Consider the following 6899-nt stretch of genomic DNA (forward strand, 5'->3'; position numbering starts at 1 on the left):
CCCATAGCGCCGGTATTACGAGTTTGCCTGGGAGGCCAAAAAGTGAGCGGTACAACCTATACTGACAAGATCCGTACCGCCATCTAAAGTCAGTAGTTATGAGTTTTCCGTTACAAAGCTGTACCATAAAACTCATAACTAAAAGTGTTAAAAAGTACACTAACACCCATAAACTACCTATTAACCCCTAAACCGAGGCCCTCCCGCATCGCAAACACAATAATAAATTTATTAACCCCTAATCTGCTGCTCCCGACATCGCCGGCACTAAAAAATGATTAACCCATATTCCGCTGCTCCCCGACATCGTCGCCACTATAATAAACCTATTAACCCCTAAACCACCACTCTTCCGCATCGCAAACACTATTTAAAGATTATTGACCCCTAATGTGTCGTCTGCCCACACCGCTGCTATAATAAACCTATTAACCACTAATTCACAAGCCCCCCACAACGGAATATACAAAAATAAATTATTAACCCCTAAACCTCTGACCTCCAACATCACTAACTCTACATAAATATATTAAACCCTAATCCTAACCCTAACGTGACCCTAACCCTAAGTCTAAACCTAACCCTAACGTAACCCTAAGCCTAACACCCCCTAACTTAAATATAATTAAAATAAATCTAAATAAAGCTTACAATTATTACCTAAATAATTCCTTTTTAAAACTAAATACATACTTACCTGTAAAATAAAACCTAAGCTAGCTACAATATAACTAATAGTTAGATTGTAGCTATCTTAGGTTTTATTTTTATTTCACTGCTAAGTTTGTATTTATTTTAATTAGGTAGACTAATTAGTAAATAGTTATTAACTATTTAATAACTACCTAGTTAAAATAAATACAAAGTTACCTGTAAAATAAAACCTAACCTGCCTTACACTAAAAACTAACATTACAATAAAATAAAATAAATTAAATTATTAAAATACAATTTTCTAATTTACAAAAAAATAAACACTAAATTAGAAAAAATAAAAAACGAAATGATCAAAAATAAAAACAAATTACTCCTAATCTAATAGCCAATAGAATGAGTGCTCAATCCTATTGGCTGATTGGATCAGCCAATAGGATGAAAGCTTAATCCTATTGGCTGATTGCAACAGCCAATAGGATTTTTTTCCCTTTAATTCCTATTGGCTGGTAGAAATCTTTCAGCCAATAGGAATGTACGGGACGGCATCTTGGATGACGTCACTTAAAGGGAACCTTAATTTTCCAGCGACGACCGTAGGAAGAGGATGCTCCGCACCGGATGTCTTGAAGATGGACCCGCTCCGCACCGGATGGATGAGGACTTCGCCGGATGGATGAAGATCGAAGAGGCCTCCTGGATGAATACCTCTTTCTGCTTGGATGAGGACTTCGCCGGCTGGATGAGGATGGATGTCCGGACTTCAAAAACTGTAAGTGGATCATCAGGGGTTAGTGTTAGGGGTTTTTTAAGGGTTTTTTGGGTGTTTTTTTCTAGCTTAGGGTTTGGGCAATGTAAAAGAGCTAAATACCCCTTTAAGGGGAATGCCCATCCAAATGCCCTTTTCAGTGCAATGGTTAGCTTAGGTTTATTGAGATAGGTTTTTATTGGGGGGGTGGTTGATTGGTGGGGGTTTTTACTGTTGGGGGGTGTTTGTATTTTTTAAAGGTAAAAGAGCTGATTTGATTTCTTTGGGGCAATGCCCTACAAAAGGCCCTTTTAAGGGCCATTGGCAGTTTAGTGTAGGCTAGGGTTTTTTTTTTATTTTGGGGGGCTTTTTATTTTGATAGGGCTATTAGATTAGGAGTAATTAGTTTTTATTTTTGATAATTTCGTTTTTTATTTTTTTGTAATTTAATTTTTATTTTTTTGTAAGTTAGAAAATTGTATTTTAATAATTTATTTTATTGTAATGTTAGTTTTTAGTGTAAGGCAGGTTAGGTTTTATTTTACAGGTAACTTTGTATTTATTTTAACTAGGTAGCTATTAAATAGTTAATAACTATTTACTAACTAGTCTACCTAGTTAAAATAAATACAAACTTTGCTGTGAAATAGAAATAAAACATAAGATAGCTACAATATAACTATTAGTTATATTGTAGCTAGCTTAGATTTTATTTTACAGGTAAGTATGTATTTAGTTTTAAATAGGAATTATTTAGGTAATAATTGTAAGGTTTATTTAGATTTATTTTAATTATATTTAAGTTAGGGGGTGTTAGGGTTAGGGTTAGATTTAGACTTAGGGCTACGTTAAGGTTAGGGTTATGCTTAGGGTTAGGGTTACGTTAGGGTTGGGTTTAGGGGTTAATATATTTATTTAGTGTTAGTGATGTTGGAGGCCAGAGGTTTAGGGGTTAATAACTTTAGTATAGTGGCGGCGACATTGGGGTCAGCAGATTAGGGGTTAATAACTGTAATCTAGGTGGCGGTGATGTTAACGGCGGCAGACTAGGGGTTAATAAGTGTATTTAGGTGGCGTCGATGTTAGGGGCAGCAGATTAGGCGTTAATAACTGTATGTAGGTTGCAGCGATATCGGAAATGTCAGATTAGGGGTTAATAGTTTTATTTAGGTGGCGGCGATGTTAAGGGTGGCAGCTTAGGGGTCAATAACATTATGTAGGTGACGGCGATGTCGGGGGTGGCAGATTAGGGGTGTTTAGATGTGGTTTTTAAGGTGTTAGGTTTAAAGATAACTTTTTCTTTCCCCATAGACATCAATGGGGCTTCGTTACGGAGCTTTTTTTTGCGTGATCGCAGGTGTTAGGCTTCTTTTTTGCCCGGTCTCCCCATTGATGTCTCTGGGGAAATTGTGCACGAGCACGTCAAAGCAGCGCTTGTATTTGGGTGCGGTATGGAGCTCAACGCCACCATATCGCCCGTACAAGCCTGCTTTTTGTAAACTTGCAATAGCAGCGCTATAGGGAGGTGAAATAACGCTGCTTTTGTGGCGGTCGTTAATTTCCTTATAGCACTTAAAACTCATAATCTAGCTGTATGTGCTCATACACGTGAAGTTATTTAAGATTCAGCACTAATTGCCTGAAATGCAAGTTTGTCAAAAGATCTGAGATAAGAAAGCAGTCAGCAGAAGCTTAGATATAAGGTAATTACAGAGGTAAAAATTATATTTCTATAACAGTGTTGGTTATGCAAAACTGGGAAATGGTAAAAAAAAAAAAGGATTATCTTTTATCTATCTTTTTAAACAATAACATTTTTGGTGTTTACTATCCCTTTAATGTCACAGTTACTCACTGTAATTGAAACCCTTCAACGACAGCATTATATCACCCCCACACCAATGTTATCAACTCAGTTGTTCTACAAAAAAGAAGCTCTTGACAAACTCCTTACCGAGGAGGCAATGTGCTCCTTAAAGGGAAAGTAAACACCAATTTTCATATAACTGCATGTAATAGGATTGGACAGTGTTGAATCCAAACCATGGAGTCATGTCATGTGACCTTGAAAATACCAGTGCTGCAGAATCTGTTGGGGCTCTACAAATAACTGATAATAAAATTAAAATAATAGGGTACACTGAGATGTGAATTTCTCCTCAACTTTCTTGACTTAAATTATGCATTGAGCCAACTGGGGATGTTTTTATTGTCCTCTCTTTGTTATGACTTCACTCAACATAGTCACCCCCTCTAACTTCACTAAATCACCATTACTTCAATTACACCCCATTTATTCATATTTTATTCACTGTAGATGAGAACACTAAACAGCATTAAAAAGTTAAGCTAATGCACAAATCATCCCTATGGATAGATTGCTTATTGGCTGATGATGACAACTCCTTCATTTACTAATACCTTTTCATTCACTCAGAAATCATTTACTCTATCCATTCACCAACAATTGATACATTCAAACACATTTTTGCATAGATTGGCAGCTCATACTCTTTTCTTATACGCATACTTTATCCATTCATTTACTACTACCTATTTGCTTAAAAATGTATTAGCTATTTATGTGCACTGTACGCTATAAACTTAGCCTCATGCTCTATTCAGTCGAGCTAGTGACCATTTTTTTGCTACAAATGTAGACCTGTATCATTTCTAATGCACATTTCCTTCTTCAACAGATCCCAGTCACAGTTACACATCTCTACCAAATTCCAGTTTCAGTAAAGAGGTCTGTGTCAGAATCGAGTAACTGAGAGCTCCACCAGATTCCAGATTCACACAGACATGGAAATTTCACATATATCAGTTTCGGTGTAAGGCTCTCACATTTACAAAAAGCTATACAAGGCCCCCCCTAGATACCATTAACATTTAAACATCTACCTGAGATGTGAAAGAACTCCCTCAGCTTATAGTCACTATGAGATATCCCAATTATATTTTAGTTGCAGTTACAAATCTGGCCCATATTTAGATTACAGAGTCCATTTACAATCTGAGATCTCCCTCATATTCAAGTTGACATCTCTGATATCTCCCCATCCTTAATGAAGATGATAGCTTTGTTTTCAGTCACAGAGACAAATTATCACTAGACTGTAGTCATAGTGAGAGGTCAGCTACTCTTATAACATAGCTAGGTGGTTTCCTATACTTACTCACAGTTAACATTGAGACCCTACCCCAGATATTAGGTACTGTGTAAGTAATATACAATCCCAGATTTCAGTCGGCGTAATAATTCTCCCCAGATTTAGGTGACAAAAAGAGTTCCCCTACTGTATTGTAAACGAACTTCAATATTAGACAACAGCATAATAATACTGCAATAAACATATTCAAACATCCTGCCTGTGTTACTTTGTACCAGTTTCTATGTATTTGGAACATGAACTTCTTCAAGCCACATTGACACAGTATTAAAGGAACAGTAAATACAGTAGATTTGCATAATCAAGAAATGCATTATAAAAAGACAATGCAACATCACAGTCTAAACTTCAAATGAGTAGTAGAATTTTTTTGACAAATTTCCAAGTTATGTCTATTTTCACTCCTCTGGTATTATGTGACAGCCATCCGCCAAACTCTTGCACATGCTCAGTAGGAGCTGGTGACTCAAAAAGTGTAGATACAAAAAAGAATGTGCACATTTAGTTAATGGAAGTAAATTGGAAAGTTTTTTAAAAATTCCATGCGCTATCTGAATCATTAAAGGGACACTGAACCCAAATGTTTTCTTTCATGATTCAGATAGAGCATGCAATTTTAAGCAACTTTCTAATTTACTCCTATTATCAATTTTTCTTCGTTCTCTAGCTTTCTTTATTTGAAAAAGAAGGCATCTAGCTATTTTTTATGTTCAGAACCATGGAAAGCACTTGTTTATTGGTGGGTGAATTTATCCACCAATCAGCAAGAACAACACAGTGTGTTCACCAAAAATGGGCCGGCAACTAAACTTACATTCTTGCATTTCATATAAAGATACCAAGAGAATGAAGAAAATTTGATAATAGGAGTAAATTAGAAAGTAGCTTAAAATTGCATGCTCTATCTGAATCACGAAAGAAAAAAAAAATCGGGTTCAGTGTCCTTTAATGTTTAATTTTGACCTCAGTGTCCCTTTAAAGGGACCGTTCACCCAAAAAATGTCTCCAATTTAAATTGTTCCAAATTATCCATTTTACCTGCTGGAGTGTATTAATTTGTTTACAAGAAGTTCCTTTACCCATATTTTAGCCTTTGAAATAGCTGATTTAGCCTGTGGTATCCCAACCTATAATGAAAGTTTTGATATTCAAGTCTCAGCTATTGAATAACCTTAGTAAACACAGCCAGCAGAAGAAATTACACTCGCAGTGAGGTGCAGGATAGTTAAGTAATAACATGATAATTTTCCATTGTTCTTTCTATTTATTGAGCTTTAGTTTTAAAGACAAATATAAGATAAGAAAGCAAGTGTGTGTACAAAAAGTGATAACATAATGAGATATGATATTACCTGAAGCTCAACCCATTGTAATAGGCTGTGGTTTAAAAGCACAAAACCAGCTACTTCATATACACAAATAAACCTCATACATTTTATACTCTGCAGCTGGTTTAACAAGTCATTGAAAATACATTAATATAAAGACAATTTTACCATGTACTGTCCATTTAACTCTCCGTAACTATGGTCCTTAGCAACTATTCTAAAATTACGTACATATATTTTAGTTGCCTTTGCATGCATCTCTGATAGCCACTAGATGGCAGTAAAACCCAGTGAGTAAGAATCCTGAGAGAACTCAGCATGAACCCTGTCTTTAATCCATAAAACATGAGCTATGAGATCTTTTCCGTCTCTAGGGTATCACAAGAATATGTGGCAATGAGCTAGTGCTGCTGAGCCTGTGGTTTAACTCATTAATAATTCTAAGAACATGAAGTAATCACATACACCCACACACTAGTAATATTATTCTCTAATTGAACAAACTTTTCAGTTTGATCACTCTCTATTATTTTGACAGTTATTTTGCCTATATGTGAAATCAAAGCCCACATTATCACAGATAAAATCTAAAATGCATCCTACAGAACCTAGCTTCTCAATCTGTGGTACGTGCACCCCTGGGGGTATTGGGGTATTGGCAAGGGGTATTCAAAGGACTGTGTTTCTCATTTCTACCCTTGAGCACTTCTAACAGGGCAGAGTGTGAGTATTTCCCTAACTGGGTTGGACGACTGCTCAATCACTGATTTACCTCAAATTGCTAAAACCTTAGATTCTGGCTTGTTAGTGACATATGAGGGCTGAAGTTGTGCTTCACTGATATGAACAGAGAAAGTGCATTACTGTGACCAAGTGTCACAGAGACAAGTACCACTGTGAAATAGGTAAAGTGTATCATACTGAAGTATGCCGCAGTAAAACGAGACAGATAAACTGTGCATGAAATGGTTATTAAAAACAGAAAGATTGTATCAT

The 6899-nt window shown here is 36.1% G+C and overlaps 1 protein-coding gene across 1 annotated transcript in view; it reads left to right on the plus strand.

Moving 5' to 3' along the window:
- SPP2 (secreted phosphoprotein 2) overlaps nt 1-4770 on the plus strand; it is a 49322-nt gene extending 44552 nt beyond the window's left edge. Inside the window, exon 7 of the mRNA XM_053691033.1 lies at nt 4102-4770. The gene's annotated coding sequence lies outside the window, so the exon portion shown is untranslated. The remainder of the gene's footprint in view (nt 1-4101) is intronic.
- Nucleotides 4771-6899: the final 2129 nt, after the last annotated feature.

The sequence above is a fragment of the Bombina bombina genome, chromosome 1 (genome assembly GCF_027579735.1).
Source record: "Bombina bombina isolate aBomBom1 chromosome 1, aBomBom1.pri, whole genome shotgun sequence".
NCBI classification, from domain to species: domain Eukaryota; kingdom Metazoa; phylum Chordata; class Amphibia; order Anura; family Bombinatoridae; genus Bombina; species Bombina bombina.